Below are 9,272 nucleotides of genomic sequence, written 5' to 3'. Positions count from 1 at the left end.
GCTGCCACAGAACCCTGTGGCTTGGCTTGGTGACATCTCAGGGTAGGAGTGGCTGCTCAGTGGGAAGGGGGGTGGATCTGGCAACTGTACCCAGCTTCATAAGAGGCTCTCATTTATTTTTATTTTTTATTTTTTAAACTTTGATATGACGAATTTAATTATCTATACACGTAACTAATTCAAAAGGTTGTATTACAGTTGTTAAAGCCTCAGGTTTATATATTTACATATCTTACATTCATATCCATGAAAATGCTGAAGGGCGAGGGGATGAGGAGGAGCAGCCCTCGTTCAATGCGCACGGGAGTGGAAGAGGGTCCCTACACAGCTGAGAGGCTCTCGTTTATTTTATTTTATTTTTTTTTAAAGAATATACTTTAAAGAAAAGGATTTTATTTATTTATTCATAGAGACACAGAGAGAGAGACAGAGACACAGGCAGAGGGAGAAGCAGGCTCCATGCAGGGAGCCCCATGCAGGACTTGATCCCAGTTCTCCAGGATCATACCCCCCGGCGGCAGGCAGCGCTAAACCGCCGCACCACCAGGGCTGCCTGAGAGGCTCTCATTTAAAAAAAGGATTTTGTTGTCCTAAAAGTCTCAGAAAAATCTATTGGACAAGGGTAGTAGGAAATCTGCCTCTCAGACGCCAGACCCAGGCCTGCCTACCTCACAGAAGTGGTGTCATATCACTGTCATAATGACAGGCTCAGGCTGTGGGATAGCTCCTGAAGGAGTAACCAGCTGAGAAGTAAGACGCCTGAGAGATGAACAGGGGCTGCTGCCATCTAAGGAGTGTCCCTAGCAGCGGGAGTGATGGTGCATGGCTGTGTGCCTGTGTTGGTGTCCTCTGTGCTCCCGGATACACATGTTGGAGAACAAATGCTGTAGGTGGCCTCTCCTAATTGCAGAGGATTTGACAAGAATGGTGATTTTGAGCCAGGAAGGTCAGGGAGGGAGTTAGAAATTGGGACCCCAACCCCATGGCACAGAAGATGCTTGTCCAATAGCTGTTTTTTTTTTTAATTATTGTCATTGTTGTTATATTGTTATCTTACCTTTATTTATCTATTTTAAAAACATCAGAGGTGACTCTGAAAAACGATCCATCCATTTGTATATCCATTTATCCATCCAGCTACCCCTCCATTTCAAATGTGTTTACCACCAGGCTAGGTCTTGGGCACATAGCGATGACATATTTGGGCCCCCAAGCCTGACCCTCCACCACCCAGAGGGGAGACCAACGTGTTAGCAAACAGTTGCTGTGTGGTAAGATAAAGACAGTGATGATGGGGTTTAAAAACTGAGGGTTGCTGGAGAGGCGGTGAGTGGGGGAATGGGGTAACTGGGTGATAGGCATCAAGGAGGGCATATGATGTGATGAGCACTGGGTGTCATATGCAATTAATAAATTACTGAACACTACATCTGAAACAATGATGTACTAGATGTTGGCTAATTGAATTTAAATAAATACATTAAAAAAACCACCCTATCCTGGGAGTTTACCAAGCGAACCCATCTTACAACGTGAAGACTTGCAAAAAGCATCACATTTGAGTTCAGGCTAGCTGGAAGGAATGGGGGTAGGAAAGAGCCTCCTGGGTTTAAGGAATAGCAGTGCAAAATGGCTGAGGCCCCAGGAGGCAAACCTCACCAGAGAGCCTGAGTCCCTCTGCCAGGCTTTGGAGGGAAGAGGCTGAGGCTCACTTGTAAAATGCTTAGAAGTCAGGACTTCCTCCTGAAGTCCTTCCTTCACTTTCTTTCTCAGACAGTGGGGAGCCACTGAAGGTCTTGAAGCCAAGGAGTAGAACTGACTGGTAGAGAATAGGTTGTCTGGTGGCAGGAGGAGGGACTTGGGCAGAGAGTGTTGGCCTGGAAGCAGAGACAAGTCATGGGTTGATAGATAATGAAGACTGGTCTTTCAATAGGGGGAAGTGAGTCCTAGATTCCAGAGATGGTGAGGAAGGATGTGCAATAAATAAATGCCTTCAAAACCGAAAAGACAGAGGAGCAAACAGAGGGTTAGTGTTATTGAAGTCACTCAAGTGTGATCAACAGGGTATTACGATTGTCAACTCTACAGAGACTTCAGCTCCCATGGATGTTCCATAGCAAAGGGAAGTGCTCAGCTGCATCACTGATTTTTCCAAGCAGGCATTTGGGAATGCTTGCAGACTCCTGAGCCCCTCCATGACCTCCTGGAGGATGTAAGAAGATGCAGAGTCCTAAGGGGAGGGCCTGTGAGGTGGGTCTCCTTGAAGAGGGTCAAGAAGAGGTATGGGAGGACGGAGCTCTCCCTGTCTCAAGCCTGGCTGGAAAGGGCAGACCTCAGAGAGACGGGTGGAGAGTTCATCCTCCCCTGGATCTGAGGACACCGAGGACTGAGTTCTGAGTCCCGTCCCTGGAATTGTGGGGTGCAGGAGTGATGGCAGCTGGACAGCAGTGCCCAGACAACGTGACTAGGCCCTTCTCCCCTAACAGGCCTTGGCCAGGAGGGTCACCAACCAGACAGGACCCGGAGGAGGAGGGAAAGGCTGGACAAGGGGAAGAGGAAAGAAGGATCGTGCTTCCCTTCCTTCCTCCAGCCAGTCCAGCACAGGCAGGTGGGACAGGTGGCTCCGGGGCTGCTTGCTGACACGCGATTGACCAAAGCAGGTCACGTTAGGGGCAGGGCCTAGTCGCTCGTCGGCGGGCCGCGCGGCTCTAAGTGCTGGCGGAGCGGGTCTATCTAGGAGGAGGGCACCTGGAATCTGCATTTTTTAAAAAGCTTTTATTTATTTATTCATGAGAGACACAGAGAGAGGCGGAGGAGTAGGCCCTTCTCTGGAGGCTAAGGTGGGACTCGATCCCAGGACCCCAGGATCATGCCCTGAGCCCAAAGCAGATACTTCGCCCCGGAGCCACCCAGGTGTCCCGGAATTTGCATTTTGAATGCGCTCCTCTGGTGCTTCTTAGGTTCACTGGTTTGGGGTCCAGTGCCAAGAACAAAGTCAAGATTCTCTCTCGGCACATTCAAGACTCTCTCTGGAGTATCGTTCAGTCTCCTTCCCTGCAAATTAGAGCTCAATTCTTGCTCGGACATCTTGGGATCCTGAAATGAGATAACGTGCATGAAATGCAGCGCCCGCGCAGTCGGACATGTGGAAGGTACTACATGATGGCAGCACCTCCATGCTGGTCATGGTGCTTGCAGTGTGCACGGCTCCTGGAAACACCAGCTCACAGAGTCTGTGGAGTAGACCTGCCGGTAGGTACCATTTGTGTCCTGGACTTGCGGGGTAAACCACTTATGCATGTTGCTTCCCCAGGTGTGATTCAGTGTGATCTCTGTATTCCTGTCTGCCGAGGGTCTCTGAACCCTGGGTTTCCCCTCTGCTGGGGCACTACCTGGCTCATAAGCAGAGGCTTTTCCCTCCGACACAGCTCCAACTTCCAAAGTCATGCTGAGTCCTTTTTTTTTTTTTAAGATTTTATTTTATTATTCATGAGACACACACACACACACACACATACACACAGAGAGGCAGAGACATAGGCAGAGGGAGAAGCAGGCGTCCTGAGAGGAGCCTGATGTGGGACTCAATCCCAGGACCCCAGGATCACAACCTGAGCCAAAGGCAGATGCTCAACTGCTGAGCCACCCAGGTGCCCCTCATGCTGAGTTCTGAGCACAGAAAGGACTCCTCTGAGCCTCACACTCAGTATCCAGGATGAACTGATGATTTGTGGCTAATCTTTCTTTTCCCCCTGTCCTGAGCCCCTATTCGTGCCCTGTCCTCTTCTCCTCTGCTCTGGCATCCAGGAGGCTGACCCCTAAGGACCATCTAGCCATGTCGTTTTGCCTACTGGATTCCAGCTGGGTAGCTGTTTGTGCTTGCTCAGGCCGCTGTTAACGACCCACCCAGACCAGAAGGCTTAGACCATGGAGTGATTTTCTCCCACAGTTCTGGAGGCTGGAGATCTGAGATCCAGGTGTCCACTGAGTGGGCATCTACACAGTGTCTCTTGTTGGCCTACAGATGCTGCCTCTGTCTTCTCTTGTCTTCACATGGCCCCGCCCCCAGCCCCACTTGTATTCCTGTGTACAAATCTCCTCTTGCTATCAGGATGCCAGTCCTATTGCACTAGGGCCCACCCTAATGAACCCAGTTACCTTAATTACCTCTTTTGGCCCATCTCCAGACACAGTCCATTCTGCGGTGGTGCGGGTTAAGATTTTACATATAAATTTTGTGGGAGAGGGGGGTAGGGTACAACTCAGCCCCCAGCAGTAGCCAATAAGAGCCATGGGCTGAGAACTGAGGGAGCAGGAGGGGCCCAGCCTGCTCTCCTCCCCTTCTGCACTTGCACCCAATGGGCAAAGGGAGTTTCTCTTCCTCCTCTGCCCCCCACCCAGCCCACAGATGATAAGAGCGCCCCTCAGCCTGTCATTGGTATTTGCCTCTGGGTGCCTCAGCATCCCCAGTTTCTTCCCTAAACCCTAGCAGCATCTCTGAAAACCTCCCTCAGTAGTCTCTTGATCTGATCTACCGAGTTGGATTCTGTTTTCTGCTGAAGTGCTGATGAAGTGCAGTTTGTTCATTCCTGATTTTTTTTTCAGGATTACTTGTCTTCTTATCCCAGGCACCCAGATACATCACTCCCCTCTAACAGAGGGATCGGAACCAATGATCTTGGGATGCTGTGACAAACGCAATCCTAAAGGAGAGAGAGATTTGTTTCCTTTTCTAGTGTGAAGGAGGGCTTCCTGGAGGTGGCACTGCAGCTATAAGGAGTGGGTGGGTGGGGGAGCAGAGCTTGATGAGTGAAAAAGAGCCAGAGCCAGGAGCTTTCAAAGCAAATGCAGCTCTGCCTTTCCTGTGTCCACGGTGTCACCATCCACACAGTCACTGGGCTAGAAGTCTTGGCATGATTGTCAACCCTCCCTCTCCCCTCCCATGCCTGGTGTGTCCCCAAGTCTTCTTCTGACAGGTTCCTCCCTGGTTGGTCCTCTCTTCTGTGTCTTCTCTACCACTTCTGCATGGTAGCTGGCCTGTGGGGAGGGGTTGGTGGGGGATCTTGTCTAGCCATTGCATGACCCAAGAAAATGCAAAGAGATGAACCTTTTATGGGTACCTACTTGATGCCTCGCACTATGCTAGGTGGTTTAAGTATATTATGTTTAATTTTCATAACCTTCCCAGGAGGTAAGGCTGGGGACTCAGGGGTTAAGTAACCATGTGGTTCCCTCTGCTTTGAAGGTGTCTTTGAACTGTGACAGGGGTGGGGGAGAAAAGGAGGGGCCAGTGTCCCCGCTGCCCCATCTCTGGGACTGGACTAGCGAGTTCCTGGGGCTGAGGCATTGCTCCACTGCTTAGAAACAGGGCTTCCACAAGGAGTGCCACACCGAGTTCTCCAGAGCCAGCTGGGGACAAAACCTTGCAGGAGGCATGGAAGGTCCGTGAACAGAGGTTTTATTTCCCTAGGCCACTCTAGGTGCATTTTCAACCAGTGAGCTCCAGCAGGGAGACCGGAGCAGACTATATACATAAACACATACATATATTTGTCCTCACTGCTGGTGAAATTGAGAATATTTTTAGTGGATTTGAAAGCTTGGGAGACAGATCTCGTTCTTCAGTGCCCTGCTCATAGCAGGCACTCAATAAGCCTTTGTTGAATGTTGCTGAACATTACTCATTGGTACAAACGATCCTTCGGTGAGTGCCCACATTAGGGCATTTGATGAAGATCTCAGCCTGCCTGACCGTAAAAAGTAATCTTTACGATGCCATAAAAAGGAACATGGACAATAGCTCGAATGTCATTCATGAACACGATAAATATTTCCCTGAAGTTCCTCTGCCCATCAGGAAACCGCATCACCTGCACTTCCAAAACCAGTGGCCCGTTTCAGCTCTGTGTAAAACGCCAGCTTTTTATGGGAGCTGATTGGGTTTGCAATTAACCAAAGTGCACAATAATTGTGTCCACCTAGATTGATTTACAGGGCAGAGAGTGTGCTTTAGAGAGTTATGGAAGGGATGGTGGGCCATCAGGATTTTAAGCACTACCAAATGCAGTCACTTTGGCTTTAGAATACCAGTGGCTGCATGGATTTACAAAAGGGACACATCTACGCTGGGAGGTGTGGTTCCTTTTCCATCAGTCAGCCTGGCTTGCGGAGTGCCAGGCCTGGTGCAGAGTTGAGGAGACAACAGAGGTCCTACCCTTGGGGGCCCACAGGAGTGGGAGCAAAGTGTCATCAAGGCTTTGAGAGAGGCATGCCCAAGTCACTAGCAGAGAATGGGGAGGTAGCAACAAAATGCATCTTGAGCAGGCAAGGAGATGGCCAGAAAGACCGAAAGGCTGATTGAGGGGTTGCTGCAGAAAGCCGGGTGCTGGGGGCTGGAGGAAGGGAGGCTGGACTTGCTGAGAGTGGACGGGTAGCCAGGCGCTAGCTCAGAGTCTCTGACTGTAAAGGATCCTGCAGGGCACCGTCACCATTGTCTTGGGAACTCTGGTGGCTTGATCCCTCCTAATTCTGGGCATGATCCTTTCATTACTTTAGGGGAAGTCTGAGTTGCTGATGACCCATAGGACCAATGGCAGCCTGTGCACCGAAGTGTCCCTGCAAAGTCAGGCTCCGTGGCCACTAACCAGAGCCATCACTTCCCAGGCACACGCAAAGTCCAGCTTCCTCCCAGCTGCTTCAGCTTCCTGAACGATCTCACCGTTCTACTGTGAAGAACAGAGAGAGACAAAGTTGTGCCGATCTTCCTCGGGTCCTTTGCAATCGAGTGTCACCTGGGCGCATGTTACCCTGCCTGGAGAAGCCTGAGGGGCCTGCGGGGAGGAGGTCTTCAGGGCCAAGCAGAGTCTCTTCCTTTTGTGCTGGAAGGTGGCCAGGGTCTGGTGGAGAGTTGTTTGTTGAAGGCTTTGAGGCCTGGCCTGGGGCTCTTATTTTCCCATGTGCTGATAAAGGAAGGGGGCCCCTGGGCCTCTCCGGGTCAAGCTTCTGATGTGGCCCAGGGGCTACTCAGCAGGGCATGGTGACCCTAGCTTCACTTCACAGAGGAGTGTTCCCAGCACCACTGGGTTTGGGCTCCTGTCCAGGCATGGGCATACTGGGTGGCCCTGCTGCCCATCTCTGGGGAGGAGGGCAAGTTTGCCTCCCAAACTTTTCCAAAGGCTTCCACTGCCTTCCCCTTGCCCCACCATGCGCCATCTATCCCCGTGACCCCAAGCGAGCTTTTTTGGGATACCATATCCTACAAGCATATCAGAGTGAATATTTTAAATACACCGCCTCAGGTATGTGAGTTTGAGGTGATCTGAGGCCCCCACTATTTGCTGATGATGCCAGCTATGGCCTTGCCCTCCTCAGCTGGATTTAGCATTCAACAGCCAGCTGTAGGCCAGCCTGGTAGGCAGGAATCCTGGAACACTGGTGTTGGACAGACCACCGAGGCCATCCATTCTTTGGAAGCAGGTAATATGGCTTAGTAGAAGACAATGGACTGACAGCTGATCTGTGCTGGGCTGCCCCAGTGGGTAGAAAATGTTCTCAAATGGAACTGAAATCTGTCTCCCTGAGGTTAGAAATCAGTGACTCTTGTTGTGGCATCTGAGAAATCCCAGAACAAGTCCATCCTTTCTTCCATCATTACTATTATCATTTATAGCTTACATTGGTATGGAGTCGATGGTTATGAAGGATACCTCTGTACATATGTGCTAAGGGCCTAAGTAAGTCTTCCCTGGGTGAAACATCACAGCTTCCTCCACACATTCCTTAAATGGCAAACGTTTCCTTTCTATACGAACCGCAGAGTCAGTTTTCATCTCAAAATGTTCTGTTTATAAAAGTGATGTATGCTCATAACGGAAATTAGGAAAACACAGACAATAAAAAAAAGAAAAAGAAAAAAGAAAAGAAAAAATAGGACCAGTTTGTTGGGCACTTCTTTCAGGCAGACTCTGGGATTGTCTGGACCCGCAGTGGCCTTCAGGTCCCTCTGAGTTACCGATAGTCAGCCTGGTTTCATACTTTAATTTCAAATTCAGTTTAAATCCTGCTGCTTTGCCTTCTTCGGGACAGACTCCACTGGGGACCTCTGGCTCTTGGACCTACTACTCTCCCCCAGTGTCCCCTCCATTTCGAGGCAGCTCGTTCAGTGCATTGGGATGAGGAGCAGAGAGAAGACAGCAATCTTCCTTCTGTCATTTTAGTCCCTGTGTCTCTTTTTCCACCTGGCTGTCAGCGCTCCCTCTCTGGCAGGCATGAGAATCTTGGGCACACAGAGGAGTTATTCTGGGGGAGCCTGGGGAGCCCCTGCCCTCTCGGGGTGCAGGAGGTGCCTGTGTCCTTGTTGTGGCAAATGGAAGAGTGTGTGCACCCTACCGTGTCTCCCCAGGAGCTGCCACTGTCTTTTGTTGTACGGTTGAATTCAACGTGCTAATATTGAATTAGGGTTTAATTAGAGTCTTTGTGTCTTTATTTCTTACTGAAATTAATCCATTCACTTTGCCGCTATATCCCTTTTCTTTTTTTAAAGGTTTTGTTCTTAAGGCTGTGCTAGACTTATAAAATAAATTGGATTGTTTTCCATCTTTTTCTGTACTTTGGAACCCTTTACATAACGTGAGAATTATCTGTTCCATGAGCATTTGAAAGACACCCTGTGACAAAAGTCTGACCCCAAAGCCTTTTAGGGGGAGGCAGTTTCTTTGAAATTGATTTGGTTTCTTCCATGCTTTTTGGTCATTGCAGATTTTTTTAAAACTTCTTTTTGAGACAAATTTAGTAATTTGTGTTTTCTCAGAAAATGATTCATTTTACTTAAGAGACTTTCAAATACATTAGCACGAAGTTGTACCACTGTATTCTCTTACAGCCAAAAAAACCTTCCTTCATATCTGTTATGACATCGTATTTCCCAGTCCCCTGTTTTGTGTATGATCTCTCTCACTCTTTTCTTTCTTTTTCAATCTGTATTAAGGTTTTCAGACATTTCTCTATTGAAATGCATGTTTGTAAAAGCTGGTCTTAGAATTTTTTTTTTTTTTTTTTTTTTTTTTTTTTAAATTTTTTTTTTAATTTTTATTTATTTATGATAGTCACAGAGAGAGAGAGAGAGAGGCAGAGACACAGGCAGAGGGAGAAGCAGGCTCCATGCACCGGGAGCCTGACGTGGGATTCGATCCCGGGTCTCCAGGATCGCGCCCTGGGCCTAAGGCAGGCGCTAAACCACTGCGCCACCCAGGGATCCCTGGTCTTAGAATTTT

General features: G+C 49.1%; 1 long non-coding RNA gene across 1 annotated transcript; it reads left to right on the top strand.

Moving 5' to 3' along the window:
- Positions 1-738: 738 nt before the first annotated feature.
- LOC111095208 lies at positions 739-9,025 on the top strand. The gene is made up of 3 exons (XR_005357018.1): positions 739-886; positions 2,961-3,252; positions 6,556-9,025. It is a non-coding gene; the product is annotated as an uncharacterized LOC111095208 (long non-coding RNA).
- The last annotated feature ends 247 nt before the right edge of the window (positions 9,026-9,272 follow it).

This window comes from Canis lupus, chromosome 3 (assembly GCF_011100685.1).
Source record: "Canis lupus familiaris isolate Mischka breed German Shepherd chromosome 3, alternate assembly UU_Cfam_GSD_1.0, whole genome shotgun sequence".
NCBI classification, from domain to species: domain Eukaryota; kingdom Metazoa; phylum Chordata; class Mammalia; order Carnivora; family Canidae; genus Canis; species Canis lupus.
The sequence above is the reverse complement of the archived record's forward strand: the minus strand, read 5'-3'. Positions and strand labels throughout refer to the sequence as shown.